The following is a 21840-nucleotide window of genomic DNA, read 5'->3' on the forward strand; positions in this document are numbered from 1 at the left end:
ATGTCATGAAGGTAGAACAATCACAAATGGGATTAATGTCTTTATAAGACCCCCCATATTTCCCTTGTCCCTTTAGCCATGGGAGGACACAGTGAGAAGATGGCTGTCTGTGAACCAAGAAGTGGGCTTCTCCAGAGGCTGAATCTGCCATTGCCTTGATCTTGGACTTCCAGCCTCCAAAACTGTAGGAAATTTCTGCACCCAGTTTATGGTATTCTGTTAAAGCACCATGAATGGACTGAGACACGTACTGTGTACCAAGCACTGTGTTAGGTATTGAAGACCTAACACAGTCCCTAACCTAGGATCAGGTTAGGCCTATCCTCTGCCATACCTAGCTTGGTGTCCAACAGGGAGATAGATAAGAAAACAGGCAATTCTGATGTACATAGGTAAGCCCTATGAAGGGGTTACTGCAGGGATGGTGGGAGTGCCAGCTGCTGTGGGGGGTGAGGTTTGACACATGAATCGAGAAGGTCCCTGGAGCGAATGACTTCTTAGTTGTGACCTGAGAGACAAAAAGGAAATAATCTGACAAAGGGCATTTTAACCATGCAGTAAGAGTAGGAAAATTAAAGACAGATTCACACTCTTAATTTTTCTGCTTTTTCAAACTCTCTTCTCAAAAGGTTGAGCTGATTAGTGGCTTGAGATCCCCAAATTTCCTGAATTGGAAGCTGGTCATATTCATTTAATGTCAGACTGTGTTTCTTCTCATGTAACTGGATAGTGTAGAGTGACAGTGCTTGTTACTAAGAGATGGATGGGGTGGTCTGATGTTCAGAGAGCTCAATAAAATTCAGGGTGTGAAAAGAGGGCAGAATGGAGAATTTGGTTATTTCTAGATCCTTTTTCCTTCATATATATGTGTGTGTGTGTGTGTGTGTGTATATGTATATATACACATATATATATGTGTATATATATATGCATATATATATATATTTTTTTTTTCCCCCCAACTGCACCGCATAGCATGTGGGATCTTAGGTCCCCAACCAAGGATTGAACCCGCAGCCCCTGCATTGGAAGCACGTAGTCTTAACCACTGGATAACCAGGGTAGTCCTCTTTTGCCCTTCTAAAGGAAATCCCAAATCTAATTTCTGGAAAATGATTTCCCTGGTCAAATTTGTGTTGCCTGAATTAACGAGAGAACTCTTCACCTCTCCCATTTAATTGTATTCCTGTGTATTCAGCTGGAATGTGCTTGGCCTCGTGTGAGTTTAACAACATACATATTTCTCATTCTCAAGGAAAATTCTGTACAGATTCCTTCAAGTACAGATTCCTCTTTGTTTTGGATCCCTCATTCTGAGGGCACTGTTCTGCTTTTATCTCTCCTTTAAAATTCCCTGACAATTTTTTTATTGTATGTGGGACAAAGTCATAAATGTTAACATCATCAACACCTGCCCCCTCCCTTTTAATAAGGAGGTTATATCACAAATTTAGAGTGGTCTTTGGCTTTCACGGACAGCTATGGTGAAGGATATCGATGTCAGGATGGCTTCTTGAGACCCCAAACCAACATGTGATATTGATGATTGTGAAATTGAGATGTAAGATTTTAAAAAATTCTTTTGTAGCATGAATGTCACAGTAATTGCTACAAAATAACTAGGAAGGTTTTCCTAGAACAGAATATGCTTAAATAACTTCTTTTTCACTCTGACTTTGCTATCTTCTTGGCACTTAAATAATGTACTTACTTCTAGTTGTTATATCATAAACTAAATCTTAACTCAAACTTAAAAACGTTGATTAGAGATTCACTGATAAAGCTTATTCAAGGAAGTGTGTGTGTTACTTCTATGTTGCCACTGTCTACTATGAGTAATATTGTTATCTGTACAGGTCTATTATACTCTTCTGTACCTCTGGTATTCCAAAATACCAAATCTCTTATGTCTCAAATGCCTTATGTCTTTTTTTTTTTTTTTTTAATGCTTTAAGATAAATCAGTGACAATTCTTTAAGGCTTTGTAAAGTAAAGAATTTGGTCGTGGCCAAAGAGAAGTCTGGCTTTTGTCCTCGGATTTGGGAAATAATCTGCATCATATCTGAGAGGAATGTTTTTGTTTAGGGTGGGGGCTGGCCACAGTCAAAGTCATAGGGCAAGGCCTCACCACACAAGAAAAACTAATAGTGTGATGTGGGGTGACAGCTTTGGGTCACACTGTCAACGTGGAAGCTGAAATCAGCTGTGAGAGTGGGCAGTCAGTCAATCACACATGAGTAATAGAGCCCTGTTACAGGTTGAATTGTGTGCCTACAAAAAGGTAGGTTGTAGTCCTAACCCTCCAGTACCATTTATGGTGCCTTATGTGGGAAGTGACCTTATTCGGAAATAGGTCATTGCAGATGTAATTAAAATAAGGTCATCGGGCTTCCCTGGTGGCGCAGTGGTTGAGTGTCCGCCTGCAGATGGAGGGGACACGGGTTTGTGCCCAGGTCCGGGAAGATCCCACATGCCGCGGAGTAGCTAGGCCCATGAGCCATGGCCGCTGAGCCTGTGCGTCTGGAGCCTGTGCTTCACAACGGAAGAGGCCACAACAGTGAGAGGCCCGCATACCGCAAAAATAATAATAATAATAATGTCAGCTACCATGTGATATGACTGGTATCATTTTTTGAAAGGGAGAGTGACACGTGATGACAGAGACAGAGATCTAAATGATGTATGGATAAACCAAGGAATGCCTGCAAATAGCAGAAACTAGAAGAGGCAAGAAAGGTTATCCCTACAGGTTTCAGTGGGAGTTTACCTCCTTGATTTCAAACTTAGGGCCTCCAGAACTATGAGCGAATACATTTCTCTTGTTTTAAGCCACTGATGTTGTGGTATTTTGTTATGGCAGCTCTAAGTGATACAAGCCCCAATAAAAGTGGATGAGTGGACAAAGGAGATTCGATATATGTATATGTGTATGTAAACACACACACAATGAAATATTATTCAGCCACAACGAAGAAGGAAATCCTGCTATATGTGTAAACATGGATGGTCCTTAAGGACATCATGCTAAGTGAGATAAGTCAGGAAGACAAATACTGTATGATCTCACCTATATGTGGCATCTAAAAATGCTGAACTCATAAAAAGGGAGTACGTGGTTGTTACCAGGGGTTGGGGAAATAGGAATACATTGGTCAAATGGTATAAATAGCCAGTTAGAAAATGAATAATTTCTGAGAGTCTATGTATAACATGGTGATTATAGTTAATGATAGAGCACTATACACTGGAAAGTTACTCAGAGTAGATCTTAAATGTTCTAACCCCCCCCAAAATAGTAAATATGTGATGTGAAGCAGGTGTTAGCTAACCATATGGTGGCAATAATTTTGCAATATATAATTGTGTCAAGTCAGCAAATTTTACACCTGAAACTTATACAATATTGTGTAAACTATATCTTAATAGAGCTGGGGAAACATAATTTTTACTAGCATGTAAATAACCTCCCTCAGTCTTTTCAAGAAGTGTTTTTCATTTAAGAAAGAAACTTCTGTTTATTGATCCTCTTCTCACAAAACAGAGCAAGACTCTTGCTCTCGCTCTTTTTGTACACATGTGAATGACAAAATTCTTCCTTTTACGTTTACTCACATATTTACCATGCCCATCACTCTTCATTTCATTGTATAAATCCAAGTTTCTGTCTGGTATGATTTTATTTCCACTCAAGAACTTCCTTTAATATTTTTTTGGAGTATAGTTGGCTAATAGTTAATTCTCTCAGCTTTTGTTCATCTTAAAAATGCTATATATCACCTTCATTTTTGAAGATATTTTAATTGGGTATAGAACTCGCAAGTTGACAGTTTCTTTAAGTACTTCAAAGATGTTCTGTTTTGCTCTGGCTGATGTATTTTTTTAATAAATTTATTTATTTTAATGTTTGGCTGTGTTGGGTCTTCATTGCTGCACATGGACCTTCTCCAGTTGTGGCGAGCGGAGGCTATTCTTCGTTGTGGTGTGCGGGCTTCTCATTGCAGTGGTTTCTCTTGTGGAGCATGGGCTCTAGGCATGCGAGATTCAGTAGTTGTGGTACTCGGGCCCAGTAGTTGTGGCTCACAGGCTCTAGAGCACAGGCTTAGTAGTTGTGGTGCAGGGGCTTAGTTGCTCTGTGGCACGTGGGATTTTCCCAGACCAGGGCTCAAACCCATGTCCCCTGCATTGGCAATCAGATTCTGCACCACCAGGGAAGTCCCTAATGTATTTTTTGACAGAGTTTTGTTTATTCTTATCTTTGTTTTTCTTTATGTTGTGGATGTTTATCTCCCTCTGATTGATTTCAAGATTTCCTCTTTATCTCTTGTTTTGAGCAATTTGATGATAGGTGGGTCTTGGTGTGTTTTTCTTTGTGTTTATCCTTCATGGAGTTTGTTCAGTTTCTTGGATCTCTGAGTATAATATTCATCAAATTTGAAAATTTTTGTCCATTAGTTCTTTAAATATTCTGCTTTTCCATTCTGGGACTCTAATTACATGTATATCAGACTATTTGATATTGTCTCCCAGGTCACTAATTCTTTCTCCCTCCCTCGCTTCTTTCTCTCTCTTGCACTCTTTCTCTTTTGCTCTCTCTCCCTTCTTTTTTCTTTCTCTCTGTCTTCCCTCCCTCCCTCCCTTCCTTTCTTTCCCTCCTTTCTTTCTTTCCTTCTCTCCTTCCTTGTCTTTTTTTTCCCCCTCTGTGCTTCATTTGTGGGTAGTTTCTTTTGCTTTGTTTTCATTCTCACCCACCACTTCTTTAGCAGTGTCTTATATGCCATTAATGTTATCCAGTGAATTTTTCTTTTGACGATACATTTTTCACTCTAGAAGTTAGTTTTGGGGCTTTAGAAAATCTTTCACTTCTAACTTTGTTCATGTTTTCTCTTAAATATATGAACATAGATATAATAGATGTTTTCAAGTCTTTGTAATGTTATAATAGCTATGATTTCTGTGTCTGTTTCTACTGATTTATGGGCTACATTTTTCCTATTTCTTGACTCTCCAGTAATTTTTAATTGAATGCCAGACATTGTATATTTGACTTGAGAGAGTCTAGATTTTGTTGTCTCCCTTTAAAATGTGTTGGGCTTTGTTGTGAGAAACAGTTAAGTTGCCTGTGGGTCAGTTCTTTTCAAGTCTTGTTTTAAAGCTTTGTTAGTCAGGTGTAATGTAGCCTTTATTTTAGGGATAATTATGTTTTGCTACTTTCAGGAGTTGCTTCTACTTTTAGTCCCACTACTTTAGCCCTTTTGGGGGCATCTTATGAATGTTGCAAGTGATCAGTGAGGACTCTTCTACTGGCTGTTGGAAATTCAAATGATTTCCAGATCTGGGCAAACCTAGGAATCATTCAGTTCATAGACCCCAAGTTGCTCTTGGTCTTAACTCAGGGAATTTCACTCTCTCTATATATATGTATTCTGCAGTTATTTCATGTTTTCTCTATGTAGACTTCTGAAGTTATTTTGTGTGTGTGTGTGTGTGTGTGTGTGTGTGTGACTCTCCCTTGTAGAACTCTTGCCTTCAATCTCCAGCCCCTTCATATACCCTGAGCTCTAATCCCTGTTTTCTCAATTCAGTGGGACCTCCATGTTCTGGTTGGGTTCTCCCATACCTGCTCTGTGGTCAGGAATCTGCCTCTAGCCAGAAAGCTGGGACAATTTTAATGATCACCTCATTTGTTTTCCTTCTCTCAAGGATCGCAGTTCTGCATTTCCTATTGTCTGTTGTCTGAAAGTTGTTGCTTCATTAACTTTGTTCAGTTTTCTAGTGAAGGTGGACATTAGAGCTGGTTTCTGTTGTTCCGTCTTGGCCACCTCAGAATAAAACAAAACAGCTCTTGTAATGTCTAATTAGCTTCTCTCACAGTATCCAACCTGTGTCACTTATTGTCATCTTTGATTATGAAGGGTGATGTTTGAGGCTTATTTCCTGAGCCTTTAGTTTAGAGATTGTGCACGTTCACATTTGTTTTTAAAGCTCTCTGTCCTTTACTTAAACTTTTGACCACGCTTCCCGGCAGTTAAGATTTTAATGAAGTAAGATAATTATGTTAAAAAGAGTAATAGGTTCCAGTAGAGATTCAGAAAATAAATTATTGAGGAGACTAGCCATATTGTCGACATACAGCTACAGCCATGATGTGGAAGGTAACAGGGACAAGGTACCAATTGTGCCAGCCTTAAGTCTCGATTTTCTTGCTCTTTAACAAAAATCTAAAGACATTTAAGAGACAGTTTATGCTCAGCCTTATTCCAGCCTATTTTAGGGTATGAATCTGAAATGGTTCAGTAGTGGATGGGAGTGCTATAGTGATCTGGTGAACTTAGATTAGGGAAAGTGACCTTTTGATATTCAATGAATAAATCCATTCTGTGGGGTAGTCACTCTGCCCCCTCTTTCTCTGTGGCTGTCATATTCTACCCATGTCCTTATGAACTTTCTTCTTGGGTGTGCCTTTGTTAGGCGCTCTGGGAGCCACAGTGGGATGACCTGTAATCAGAGAAAGGTTAATTGGAATGAGGCTTGGCTGAGCTGAGTGTAGCCAGCCTTTGGAAAGCCATCCTCTCAAGTGGGAGGAAGACCAAGCAGTGTTTCCCTGCTTTGCCCTGTACCAGCTGTCTCCTAGGAGAAGTCCCATGACCCCTGCGGATGCTGATTAAACTCAGAGTGAGGGAGGCAAGTCTGCGTATTCTGCCCAGATCGTAAAGGGGATCTTTAATTGTAAAGAAGCAACAACAGAGATGTGTGTTGGATCTGAGGAACTGAGAGGCTCTTATTCTGATTATAAAATGTGGTATTTTATAACCTTCGTGCATGCTGTCATTGCATCTGCTGCCTCTTCTCTAGGTAATGGGTTGAGTAGTGCTAGAAAATTGGCTTCTGCTTTTCTCATGATTCTACCTTCAGCCGAAAAGAAAGTTAGAGCTGGGATGAGTCATCCTTCAATTCTATTAATATGGTCATTTCAGTGTTGTTTACAAGCAAAAATAACTCTTAAATATATTCTCCGTGTAATCAAGTTAAGAAATATCTGACGATACAGAGTAAAACGTCAGTTTGTATTTATCACTCTGATTCCTTTCTCACTTAACCATGTTCTGTGAACACCTCGTTGTATTAATTACCTCTGGATTTAGACTTCTGAACCACATATACTTCCTTGTCAGTTGTCTTCACAGCACATTGTTACCTGTTTTTTTCTGGGGTTGGGTCTCTTTAGATTTGATCCCATATGCTTTCTATACTTAAGGAGTCCTGGGGTTTTTGGCCCACTGACACCTTAAATGCAGAATTTTATCGGACAAATAGTACCCAAAAAACAAACAATAATACAGGCTTATTTTGTTTTCCAGTAACTTTTAGGTTATTTTATGGAATTTCAAGTAGGCAGAATAGTGGTTGCATATACTTATTCTACTTTTTTTTTTTTTTTGCCACACTGAGCGGCATGCAGGTTCTTCATTCCCCAACCAGGGATCGTACCCGTGCCCCTGCAGTGGAAGTGCAGGATCTTAACCACTGGACTTCCAGGGAAGTCTTCATTCTACATTTGACCTAATCTTTCCATCTAAATTTAGAGATGAGGTTGAGATTGCTTCAGTGATTCGGCTATAACTGCACTGTGTCTGTTAAAAGTGTTCAGTGAACGTTTGCTGATGAATAGCTAGGGGATAGGCCCAGACTAGAATTAGGCCTTTGGAGATACGGTTGTGTACCCTTTGCATGATAACACACTGAATCTGAGTTAATTCCAAACATTCTGGGCTGGAGAGAGTGTTACTTGGGAGGTAGATATTTAAAACATAAGATGGTGGTTTAAATAGCTATGTGAATTAGCATAAGCTTGCGGTAACATAGTCTGAAAAAAATAAGCCTGGGCCCAGGAGAAATTAGCCTGTGGACAAGTAAGGTTGTTAATAGAAATTGATCATACAGTTGGAAGCTCACGTAGAGCTCTTTGCTGTCTATATTTTTTCTCTGACACTTTGAACATGAAGAGAATGCTAATCACGTCTATCTTCCATTACTGAGCTGTTTGAACGTATAGCACTGACTTAGCACAAAGTCAGCTCATGAGCCAAAGGCAAGATGGAGAAGTTTCTCACAGCAGATACATAAATGAACTGTGCATGGCTTTGAAGTTATTTGGGCGCATCTGTAGGCTTGAGCTAAACTCTGCTAACCTAAGATTGATAAATCCCTTCATTCATTCAACAAATATTTATTGAGTACCTACTATTTACCAGGACTTGGGTACATAGACTCCTAGGCATATAGCAGCGAACAAAATAGAAGTGGTCCTCACAAGCCTTTCAGTTTAATATGACAGATGGATATTCAATGAATAAGTACACAAACATTTTGCTATGATTTTATTAAGTGATATAAAAGATCCGAAAAGTATGTTACAAGAATTTAGCTTATTCGTGCAGTCAAGAGAAATTCACTGTGGTTGGGAGAGACGGTTAGGAGCTGGGTCACAGATTTCCTTAGTATAATGGGTCATACAACTCTTGCCGGCCATCTGCAGAGAAATTTGTAGATAATTGAGCGCTGAGAAGACAGTAAGGTGTGGAGGTTTGAAGCTGGATGTATTCTTTCCTGCAGAATTTTCCTCTCTGAGACGGATCACTTTTTGAACAGTGGTTGATACTACCACTATTTGTGTATATCCAGAAGTCCAGCAATGTAGACGTGGCCACTTATGCTGTTAATGGCCAAGTTACATTTTTTGGGATTTCATTAACCAGTGTTTCCTTTATCCCAAGTGTAGTTTTTCTTCTCCAGAATTTTGCTCAGAGTAACTTGGTAATCTGCGCCACCTTTAATTTATCCTTTTTTGGCTCTAATCACAAACTGAATTATTTATGTGGGACTAATTTAAAAATCCATCTTTTGCACCTTTCAGACAAAAATAGAAATACAGTGTGTAAACCACATAGGGCAAGGAAATCTCTCCCAAATTAGATCCTCCTGTGAGTTTAAATGTGGAAAAGTAGGTGCTATTTTTTTTATACTCAATTTTTTTTAAGATAAACTTAATTTTAGCATAGTTTTAGATTTACAGAAAAACCATGCAGGAAGTAGAGAGAGTTCCCATGTACCCCATACCAGTTTTAACCTCGTAAATTAAGAATCTAATGTTCTTTTTCTGTCCCAGGATCCCAGATTACATTTAGTTGTCATGTCTCTGTAGGCTCCTCTTGGCTGTGACAGTTTCTTAGACTTTCCTTGTTGTTTTGGGTAGTACTTGTCAGGGATTTTGTAGGGGAAAGTTCCTGGGAATTGTCTGATGTATTCTCGTGATGAGACTGGGCTTGTGGGTCTTGGGTAGGAATAGCACAGCGGTAAAGCCCAATTCTCAGAATATCATATCAAGGGTATGTACTGTCCACCTGGTTGAGGTTGCGTTTGTTAGGTAACTTCACTGTAAAGTTAATCTACCCCCACCCCTTTCACAGTTACTTTGGGAGGAAGTCATCCTGTATGGCCCCGTCTTAAGGAATGGGGTGTTAGGTCCTTCCTTCTTTAGGTTGGAATATCTACACAAATTATTTGAATTCTTCTGCACACGAGTTTTCTCTTCCCTATTTATTCAGTCAATCAAGCAATCATTGATATCACTATGGACTCCTAAATATTTATTTTATACTTTGGGTTATAACCCAATATTTATTTTGTTACCCTAATTGTTTGAACTTTGGCCATTGAAAGCTCTTGCAGTTGGTTTCTATGCCCCTTTGATGTACCCCCATTATTCTGGGCTTTATGGAGTACTTTTTATTTTCTATTTTTTTTGTTCTCGTTACATAGAATGTTTTCTTTATTGCAACCATTGATAGCTCAGTGTATTATAAACCTTAAGGTAAGGAAAAAAGAACTCTCCACCAACCTTCTTGCCCAAAACCTGAAATGTCCAAATCGGAAAGATTATTCTACTATCTTATCTTGTTTTCCTTGACCTCCGGCCATCCCTGGTGGAAGATTCAAGTTGGTGAGTTTGTGCTTTGGGTGCTTTCCCTGGGGTGTCAGGAAAAATCAAGATCTGCAAATGTTTTCTGTAAATGGCAAGATAGTAAATATTTTCAGCTTTGCGATCCGCCCATGAGGTTTCTGTTGCAACTACTCAACTCTGCTTTTTAGTGTGAGAGTAGCTATAAGCAATACGCCAATGAATGGGGTGGTGGTTTTCCAATAAAGTTCTATTTATAAAAGCAAATAGTGACCTGGGGTTGGTCTGTGGGCTATAGTTTACCAATCCCAGGTTAAAAGAACTGCTCCTGCCAGGTGTTCAGGTCTTGTCATTGATTGACTGTTTGGTCTTAGACAAGTAATTTAACTTCGAAGAACTTCACACATTCCTTAGCTCAGTGATGGGTGTAATAATAATATTATTGTTGGTCCCTTTTGTGTTTAGGGTTTAAATGATACAAACAGAGCACTGAGCACAATGCCTAGTACTTGCCTGTTAGCTGTTATTAGGGTGATTATATAATTTACTGCTAAACCAGGACTCTTGGGAAGGAAAGTGGGTGATATTAACAACTATGCTGGGACAACAGGTATAAACAGGGACTGACAACAGGTATAAACAGGGTGTATCCAAGAATTTGCAGCCATTCTTGTTATTATTGTTAGGACCCTCTCACTTACTAATGCCTCTAATTTTCTACAGATGTTCTGTTCTCCTGCTTCATAAGGCAGGACCCAGCCTAGGCTAATAAAATCACCCTTTCATCTTTCTCACCTTTCTTTTTTAATTTAATTTAATTAATTAATTTATTTTTTTGCGGTACACGGGCCTCTCACTGTTGTGGCCTCTCCTGTTGCGGAGCATAGGCTCCGGACGCGCAGGCTCAGCGGCCATGGCTCACGGGCCCATCCGCTCCGCGGCATGTGGGATCTTCCCGGAGCGGGGCACGAACCCGCGTCCCCTGCATCGGCAGGTGGACTCTCAACCACTGCGCCGCCAGGGAAGCCCTCACCTTTCTTTGATGTCAGCAAATGACCTGCTGTGTTGAGTCTGGGGCCACATTACTTGATCTTACTCAGCTTAGATACTTTATGTCAAAATGTGCATTTCCCTTCTAAGAATTGGCATGTGATGTTCTACACATGGTAAGATTTTATAATAGAAATTTAAAAAAAATGTCTGCCCCTCGTCTTGTACTGAACTTCCCAGGTCTTCTCGTGGGACTTGTGATTTGCTGTCCGACCTCCGGTTACTGTGAGCCTTTTGATCTCTACCTTCTGTGCCAGATGACCTTGTTCTGCCCCAGCTTGCCCACCAAATTACCCTCGTTAGGAAGAGTCTGTTATTTCCAGGAGATATAAGTCTTTTTTTTGTGGTGGTGAGTGTTTCATGTTCTCTTGGTGTAGAGGGAGGGAACAGAAAACTGGCTTAGAGAGGAAGAGGACACATTTTGCAGTGTTGGTCAGTATGGTCTTGACCTTGTGAGAGAGGGAGGTGGGTATTTATCAAAATGCAGGTTTCTGTTAGCCCCAGACACATGGGCTTTGATTCCTTAGCAGCGATGGCCAGAAATCAGCATTTCACCAAGTAGTCCTGATGGCTCTGTAGCGTACCCAAGTTTGAGAACTACAACACTAGAGTGTCTGTAAAGGGATTACAGATTGCAAAAAGCTATCTGGAGTGCTATTTTGTAGAGCACTTTCCCGGAGATCAAAGATCTCTCTTCTGTGCCAGAAACCACTAGTAAAGCTCTGACCCAAGTGAGCTTTCAGGACATTTTCTCTCTGATTACCTTCATCTTTGCCTTTTTTTCAACTATCTGCTAGCTAAGGGAAGTATGACAGGGTCTTCTCATTGGACAGGGAGAAAAGAGTTGGGGATGGGGCTTTATAGAGGCTTTGAAGAGTGAGAGATGAGATGGCTGACAAAGTCTGGAAAAGTTCTCCAGTAGTGAGGGTGACTGTGAGGACCGGAGGGAAGTCCAGAGTAGGGAAGTTAGGTTTAGGAACGTCAAGAGTGTAAGGGAAGGTGGGGTTCAGGAACAGATGTAAACGTAGTTTAGTCTGTAAACAAAACACACGCTGAAAGAGATTGAAGGACAAATTTAAATCATCCTTGGTAGGTTTCTCTAGCAGGACTCAGAAGGACAGCAGGGAATTATTGAGGGTTTTATTTCAGGCATACATTGGTTTAATCATCGATAAATATTTGCCCAAATTTTCTTTCTGTGGTGTTTATTCAAAATGGGAAGTTATTTTGAGGTAGGCATTTCAGTGGTTTAAATTGCAGAGATTTCCAGTTGAATAGCGTCTTTGTTCATGTGGTTTTTTTTGTTTTTGTGGTACGCGGGTCTCTCACTGTTGTGGCCTCTCCCGTTGCGGAGCACAGGCTCTGGATGTGCAGGCTTAGCGGCCATGGCTCACGGGCCCAGCCCATGTGGGATCTTCCCAGACCGGGGCACAAACCCGTGTCCCCTGTATTGGCAGGCGGACTCTCATCCACTGCGCCAGCAGGGAAGCCCTGTTCCCCTTTTTTTTAAGGTCAGTTCTCAGAATTGTGGCAGCTTACGGCATGGCTACAGAGTCTGGTCATGATGCAGTGAACTTCTTCCACCTGGTGGGGGCTTCTATAAGACACCTATCTATAAAATAGTTTCTATAAAATAGTATCTATAAAATAGCTCAAAGGATATGGCTCAGAATGTTCTCTATAGCCCTTGAGGAGGAACTAAAGGTCCTTGACTTTGTTTAATGACTAAACTATTATTATTTTGTCTTGTTTGTCTGTTTTCCTTTGCTTCTGCATTTTCTCACTTCTCCGATTAAATTTATTATTTGACTAAAGTTTTTCTGGAGATGAAAGGCAGGTGGAGGACATGGTTGGGGTGAAGGGAAGGACCATAGGGTCCCACTCAGCTTCAGTTGGTCTGAGAAGGGACATCTGGTTGACCCTGTAGGTTGTGTCTGAGGAGCAATGGGAGATCGTGTGAATCATCAGTTTGAGGTTAGATTATAAAGATCCTTAAAAGCCAGACTGTATATTCTGTTGAAGGTCATAGGGATCTATATGGGATTTTGATATTAGAAGAGTAATGTGCTAAGAATTGTATTTTAGAAACATTTATTGATTTTATTTTGTTGGAAGGGTTGGGGGTTGAACTCACTAGAAAGAGTGAGGTGAGTTAAGAGGTTTTTGATAATGTGATCACAATAGGAGTCTGACAAAGGTGACCATTGTGGGAACATAGAGGAGAGAGGAGTGAAAAGACATTGCAGAAGAATGTCCTGAGTCCCTGGTACTCAGCCAACACCCTTTCATGGTTTACCTTATTCTGTCTCCTCAACAACTCTCTGAGGTTTTATTTTTATTTCTATTTTAGGAGTGAGGAAACCATAAAAGTTGCATGTCTAAAGGCCCATCACTAGTGAGTAAAGTGTATAGGATGGTGCTGTCCAATATAGTAGCCAGTAGTCACTTGAGGCTGTGTCGATTTAATGAAAAAGAAATATTTAAAAATCAGATCTTCAGATGCCTGCACCATGTTTCAAATGCCCAATACCTACATGGGGCTGGTGGCCACCATGTTGCACAACATAGACATAGAACATTTCTGTTATTTCAGAAAGTTGTGTTGGGCAGATTTGAACCTGGGCATTCTTACTCGTGAGCCCATGTTGTTAAGCAATCCACTCTACCACCTACCATTGACAAACACTGCTGTGGTTTCTGGTGGAATAGCTAGGGTAAAGTGGGGAGCGTCAGACAGAATAGTGTAAGATTTTGGTGGTTTCTTTTTCAATACATTTGTTAATAAAATTGAATATAAGCCAGTATTTTAAGTTCTTTGTTAGGGTAGTTTAAATTATATCGGGGGAAAATAAGCCAGTATGAATTCAGGAAAGTATACCTCTACATGTGGTATATTGCCTCACGGTAATACACCTTATGGTATGTGGTAATACACCATGTTGCCATATGGTAACAGTATGCCTTAGCCTCCTGAGAGGTACAGATGACAATCCGTGTGTCGTTGATGTCTCAGTTCTCCTTCAAAGATTCCATTTGGCAAGTTTGCAGCTTGGAAAGACAGCATAATCATGGCTGTAAGCCCTTTTCCCTCTCAGATTTCTCCTTGAGTGCCTCTTCAGCTCAGTTCTTCACTTTCAAATGGGCTACAAAAGTATTCCAAGAAGATGGATGTCTTCTTTCCCTGAGCACGATATTGCTAAAGGTAGGATGCCAATTAACATTGCTGTGTGATACGGGCTCTGGGATAATGTTCACCTAGAAAGACGTTTATTTCCTTATTTCAAATGAAAATGGAGAATCTCACTGCTATTAGAGGGAGCTGGCGTATAATTCTTCAGCTAGCAGGTTAGTGATCTTGCATTTCCTATAAACAGGCACTTAGCCAAAACGTTTTATCAACTCATAACCTTAGGTCTCAGGGAGGCAGAACTTTTTCTGGAAGAGAGTGGCTGGGAGAGCCTTTCAAAATGCTGTTTGTGAGTTGTTTTGCTAGGTGGTATTATGCTGCCCCCTCTGCTTTGCATGTGTAAGAATCTTAAGCCTATAATAATGTGTGTGGGCGGTCCTCTTAACTGTGCTTTCCCCTAATTACCACAAGCCTATCATGCAGAATATTGGAATTCATGAACATGTATGATGCAGGACTGGCTTCTCTATTTTTGTTTTTTTTTACACAGCAGGTTCTTATTAGTCATCCATTTTATACACATCAGTGTATACATGTCAATCCCAATCGCCCAATTCATCACCCCCCCACCCCCCCCGCAGCTTTCCCCTTTTTGTGTCCATACGTTTTTTTCTCTACATGTGTCTCAATTTCTGCCTTGCAAACCGGTTCTACTGTACCATTTTTCTAGGTTCCACATATATGTGTTAATATATGATACTTGTTTTTCTCTTTCTGACTTACTTCACTCTGTATGACAGTCTCAAGATCCATTCACATCTCAACAAATGACCCAATTTCATTCCTTTTTATGGCTGAGTAATATTCCCTTGTATATATGTACCACATCTTCATTATCCATTCATCTGTCGATGGGCATTTAGGTTGCTTCCATGACCTGGCTATTGTAAATAGTGCTACAATGAACATTGGGGTGCATGCGTCTTTTTGAGTTATGGTTTTCTCTGGGTTTATGCCCAGTAGTGGGATTGCTGGATCATATGGTAATTCTATTTTTAGTTTTTTAAGGAAGTTCCATACTGTTCTCCATAGTGGCTGTATCAATTGACATTCCCAGCAACAGTGCAAGAGGGTTCCCTTTTCTCCACACCCTCTCCAGCATTTGTTGTTTGTACGTTTTCTGATGATGCCCATTCTAACTTGTGTGAGGTGATACCTCATTGTAGTTTTGATTTGCATTTCTCTAACAATTAGTGATGCTGAGCAGCTTTTCATGTGCTTCTTGGTCATCTGTATGTCTTCTTTGGAGAAATGTCTATTTAGGTCTCCTGCTCATTTGTGGATTGGGTTGTTTGTTTTTTTAATATTGAGCTGCATGAGCTGTTTATATATTTTGGAGATTAATGCTTTGTCCATTGATTCGTTTGCATATATTTTCTCCCATTCTGAGGGTTGTTTTTTCGTCTTCTTTATGGTTTCCTTTGCTGTGCAAAAGCTTTGAAGTTTCATTAGGTCTCATTTGTTTATTTTTGTTTTTATTTCCATTACTCTAGGAGGTGGATTAAAAAAGATCTTGCTGTGATTTATGTCGAAGAGTGTTCTTCCTATGTTTTCCTCTAAGAGTTTGATAGTGTCTGGTGTTAAATTTAGGTCTTGAATCCATTTTGAGTTTATTTTTGTGTATGGTGTTAGGGAGCGTTCTAATTTCATTCTTTTACATGTAGCTGTCCAGTTTTCCCAGCACCACTTATTGAAGAGGCTGTCTTTTCTCCATTGTATATCCTTGCTTCCTTTGTCATAGATTAGTTGACCATAGGTGCGTGGGTTTATCTCTGGGCTTTCTATCTTGTTCCATTGATCTATGTTTCTGTTTTTGTGCCAGTACCATATTGTCTTGATTACTGTAGCTTTGTAGTATAGTGTGAAGTCAGGGAGTCTGATTCCTCTAACTCGGTTTTTTTCCCTCAAGACTGCTTTCGCTATTTGGGGTCTTTTGTGTCTCCATACAAACTTTAAGATTTTTTGTTCTAGTTCTGTAAAAAAAAAAAAAATGCCATTGGTAATTTGGTAGGCATTGCAATGAATCTGTAGATTGCTTTGAGTAGTATAGTCATTTTCACAATATTGATTCTTCCAATCCAAGAACATGGTATATCTCTCTGTTGGTATTATCTTTAATTAGTTTCATCAGTGTCTTATAGTTTTCTGCATACATGTCTTTTGTCTCTCTAGGTAGCTTTATTCCTAGGTATTTTATTCTTTTTGTTGTAATGGTAAATGGGAGTGTTTCCTTAATTTCTCTTTCAGATTTTTCATCAGTAGTGTATAGGAATGCAAGAAATCTCTGTGCATTCATTTTGTTTCCTGCAACTCTACCAAATTCATTGATTAACTCTAGTAGTTTTCTGGTGACATATGTAGGATGCTCTATGTATAGTATCATGTCATCTCCAAACAGTGACAGTTTTACTTCTTCTTTTCCAATTTGTATTCTTTTTATTTCTTTTTTTTCTCTGATTGCCATGGCTAGGACTTGCAAAACTATGTTGAATAATAGTGGTGAGAGTGCACATGCTTGTCTTTTTCCTGATCTTAAAGAAAATGTTTTCAATTTTTCTCTATTGAGAATGATGTTTGCTGTGGGTTTGTCATATGTAGCCTTTATTATGTTGAGGTTGGTTCCCTCTGTGCCCACTTTCTGGAGAGTTTTTATCGTAAACGGGTGTTGAATTTTGTCAAAACCTTCTTCTGCATCTATTGAGATGATCATATGGTTTTTCTTCTTCAGTGTGTTAATATGGTGTATCACATTGATTTGCACATATTGAAGAATCCTTGCATCCCTGGGATAAATCCCACTTGGTCATGGTGTATGATCCTTTTAAAGTGTTGTTGGATTCTGTTTGCTAGTATGTTGTTGAGGTTTTTTGCATCTATATTCATCAGTGATATTAGTCTGTAATTTTCTTTTTTTGTAGTATCTTTGTCTGGTTTTGGTATCAGGGTGATGGTGGCCTCATAGAATGAGTTTGAGAGTGTTCCTTCCTCCAAAATTTTTTGGAAGAGTTTGAGAAGGATGGGTGTTAGCTCTTCTCTAAATGTTTGATAGAATTCACCTGTGAAGCCATCTGGTCCTGGACTTTTGTTTGTTGGAGGATTTTTAATCACAATTTCAATTTCATTAATTGTGATTGGTGTGTTCATATTTTCTGTTCCTTCCTGGTTCAGACTTGGAAGGTTATACCTTTCTAAGAATTTGTCTATTTCTTCCAGGTTGTTCATTTTATTGGCATAGAGTTGCTTGTAGTAGTCTCTTAGGATGCTTTGTATTTCTGCGGTGTCTGTTGTAACATCTCGTTTTTCATTTCTAATTTTATTGATTTGGGTCCTCTCCCTCTTTTTCTTGATGAGTCTGGCTAATGGTTTATCAATTTTGTTTATCTTCTCAAAGAACCAGCTTTTAGTTTTATTGATCTTTGCTATTGTTTTCTTTGTTTCTATTTCATTTATTTCTGCTCTGATCTTTATGATTTCTTTCCTTCTGCTAACTTTGGGTTTTGTTTGTTCTTCTTTCTCTAGTTTCTTTAGCCGTAAGGTTAGATTGTTTATTTGAGGTGTTTCTTGTTTCCTGAGGTAGGCTTGTATAGCTATAAACTTCCCTCTTCGAACTGCTTTTGCTGTATCCCATATGTTTTGGATCATCGTGTTTTCATTGTCACTTGTCTCTAGGTATTTTTTGATTTCCTCTTTGATTTCTTCAGTGATCTCTTGGTTATTTAGTAATGTATTGTTTAGCCTCTGTGTGTTTGTGTTTTTCACGTTTTTTCCCTGTAATTCATTTGTAATCTCATAGCATTGTGGTCTGAAAAGATGCTTGATATGATTTCAATTTTCTTAATTTACTAAGGCTTGATTTGTGACCCAAGATGTGATCTATCCTGGAGGGTGTTCCATGCACACTTGAGAAGAAAGTGTAATCTGCTGTTTTTGGATGGAATGTCCTATAAATATCAATTAAACCTATCCGGTTTGTTGTGTCATTTAAAGCTTGTGTTTCCTTATTTATTTTCATTTTGGATGATCTGTCCATTGGTGTAAGTGAGGTGTTAAATTCCCCCACTATTTTTGTGTTACTGTCGATATCCTCTTTTAGAGCTGTTAGCAGTTGCCTTATGTTTTAAGGTGCTCCTATACTGGGTGCATATATATTGTTATATCTTCTTCTTGGATTGATCACTTGATCCTTATGTAGTGTCCTTCCTTGTCTCTTGTAACATTCTTTATTTTAAAGTCTATTTTATCTGATATGAGTATTGCTACTCCAGTTTTCTTTTGATTTCAATTTGCATAGAATATATTTTTCTATCCTTTCACTTTCAGTCTGTATGTGTCCCTAGGTCTAAAGTGGGTCTCTTGTAGACAGTATATACATGGGTCTTGTTTTTGTATCCATTCAGCAAGCCTGTGTCTTTTGGTTGGAGCATTTAATCCATTCATGTTTAAGGTAATTATCAATATGTATGTTCCTATGACCATTTTCTTAATTGTTTTGGATTTGTTTTTGTAGGTCCTTTTTTTCTCCTGTGTTTCCCACTTAGAGAAGTTCCTGTAGCATTTGTTGTAGAGCTGGTTTGGTGGTGCTGAATTCTCTCAGCTTTTGCTTGTCTGTAAAGCTTTTGATTTCTCCATCGAATCTGAATGAGATCCTTGCCGGGTCAAGTAATCTTGGTTGTAGGTTCTTCCCTTTCATCACTTTAAGTGTATCATGCCACTGCCTTCTGGCTTGTAGAGTTTCTGTTGAGAAATCAGCTGTTAACCTTATGGGAGTCCCCTTGTATGTGATTTGTCATTTTTCCCTTGCTGCTTTCAATAAATTTTTTTGTCTTTAATTTTTGCCAATTTGATTACTATGTTTCTCGGCATGTTTCTCCTTGTGTTTGTCCTGTATGGGACTCTCTGTGCTTCCTGGACTTGGGTGGCCATTTCCTTTCCCATTTTAGGGAATTTTTCGACTATAATCTCTTCAAATATTTTCTCGGGTCCTTTCTTTGTCTTTTTTCCTTCTGGGACCCCTATAATGTGAATGTTGTTGCGTTTAATGTTTTCCCCGAGGTCTCTTAGGCTGTCTTCATTTCTTTTCATTCTTTTTTCTTTATTCTGTTCTGCAGCAGTGAATTCCACCATGGTGTCTTCCAGGTCACTTATCCGTTCTTCTGCCTCAATTATCCTGCTATTGATTCTTTCTAGTGTATTTTTCATTTCAGTTATTGTATTCATTTCTGTTTGTTCTTTAATTCTTGTAGGTCTTTGTTTAACATTTCTGCGTCTTCTCTGTCTTTGCCTCCATTCTTTTTCCGAGGTCCTGGATCATCTTCACTATCATTATTCTGAATCCTTTCTCTGGAAGGTTGCCTGTCTCCACTTCATTTAATTGTTTTTCTGGGGTTTTATCTTGTTCCTTTATCTGGTACATAGCCCTCTGCCTTTTCATCTTGTCTATCTTTCTGTGAATGTGGTTTTTGTTCCACAGGCTGCAGGATTGTAGTTCTTGCTTTTGCTGTCTGCCCTGTGGTGTGGCTTCTCTGTTGTTTTGCCTCCATCAGGTTTCCCCTTTTCCAAGCTCATCAGAGTATAATTTGGGGTGTATGATTTTTTTGTGTGTTGCTTTGTAGCAGAGTTATAATCGGGCCAATTTATGGGTGCAGAATCCTACCTTTGGGAAGCTTCAAAATATTTCCTGAGAAATCATCTTTTTCTTTTTCCAAGGAAGATTACAGTCACTTTGTAGTATAGCTTTTTGTTGCATCCCGGACCATCACTTAATAAAGCACCAACTTTTCTCTTTCTGATTTACTTCTCTCTGTATGGCAGACTCTAGGTCCATCCACATCTCTACAAATGACCCAATTTCAGTCCTTTTTGTGGCTGAGTAATATACTATGGTATATATGTACCACATCTTCTTTGTCCATTCATCCTTTGATGGACATTTAGGTTGCTTCCATGTCCTGGCTATTGTAAATAAAGCTGCAGTGAACATTGGGGTACATGTGTCTTTTTGAATTATAGTTTTCTCAGGGTATATACCCAGTAGTGGTGTTGCTGGGTCATATGGTAGTTCTGTTTTTAGTTTTTTAAGACCCTCCATACTGTTTTCCATAGTGGCTGTCTCAATTTACGTTCTGATCAACAGTACAAGAGGGTTTCCTTTTCTGCACACCCTCTCCAGCATTTATTGTTTGTACATTTTTTGATGATGGCCATTCTGACTGGTGTGCAGTGATACCTGATTGTAGTTTTGATTTGCATTTCTCTGACAATTAGTGATGTTGAGCATCTTTTCATGTGCCTCTTGGCCATCTGTATGTCTTCTTTGGTGAAATGTCTATTTAGGTCTTTGGCCAGTTTTTTGATGAGGTTGTTTTTTTCATACTGAGCTCCATGAGCTGTTTGTATATTTTGGAGATTAATCCTTTGTCTGTTGCTTTGTTTGCAAATACTTTTTACCATTATGTGGGTTGTCTTTTCATGTTGTTTATGGTTTCCTTTGCTCTGCAAAAGCTTTTAAGTGTTATTAGGTCCCATTTTCTTATTTTTGTTTTTATTTTCATTACTCTAGGAGGTGGGTCATAAAAGATCTTGCTGTGATTTATGTCAAACACATATATGTGGAATCTAGAAAAATGGTACAGATGAACCTATTTGCAGGGAAGGAATAGAAATGCAGACTTACAGAATGCATGTGTGGACATGGGGGGAAGGGGAGGGTGGGATGAATTGGGAGATTAGGTTTGGCATAAATACACTACCATGTGTAAAATAGAAAGCTAGTGGGAACCTGCTGTATGACACAGGGAGCTCAGCTTGGTGCTCTGTGATTACCTAGATGGATGGGATGTGGGGGAGGGAGGTCAAAGAGGGAGGGCATATGTGTATACACATAGCTGATTCATTTCACTGTACAGCGGAAACTAACACAACATTGTAAAGAAGTTATACTCCAATAAAAAAAAAAGTACTACTTATTGACAAAAATGAATTGTGCTCATGGAGAATGGCTGTTGTTTTGCCTCTAGGTTTGTTTCTGGATTTGTCCACATTTTGCATCTCCCTCCCATACATGGGACATTGATCTGAATCTTCAGATTCATCTGAATTAAACTTCCACCTCATACAGCAAGGAGAGTCCTGCACTCTGGATGAAGATAGTATGGAGAGTTTCCATGTTACTTAATGCCTAAAACTAGAGTTTTTATTAGTAAGCCGTTGTTCAGAAATCGTGCAGCGGATGCTATGCTTCTAGTTAAATTGACTTACATGAATATGTAAGGGTTTCCAGTGTTAATAACTCGAAGCGTTTCCAGTGTTTTGTACTGGGAAACTTCAAGGAACAGAGTATCTTATTTGACTCTAAACAGTTTGCTTTGGTTTTGGTAGCTGGTAGATTCAGGTGGAGGATAATGTTCTTCCTTGGTTACTGATCCAGAAAACAGTCTGCTCTCTGAGTAGTGCTAAGTGTGTAGGATCCTTCTGGAATGTCAAAGTTAATCCCATTACCAGTCAGGATGCTATGCAGAGCGTGTTATCCCCAAACCTAACACTGCCATCTTGGAAAGGAAAAGAGGTCATGATAATGTGGGACCTAAAATTTGGGGGGAGTAAGAAAATTGGGAAATCAAAAGCTACTTTATTCTTACCAAGAACA

The sequence above is a fragment of the Delphinus delphis genome, chromosome 10 (assembly GCF_949987515.2).
Source record: "Delphinus delphis chromosome 10, mDelDel1.2, whole genome shotgun sequence".
NCBI classification, from domain to species: Eukaryota; Metazoa; Chordata; class Mammalia; order Artiodactyla; family Delphinidae; genus Delphinus; species Delphinus delphis.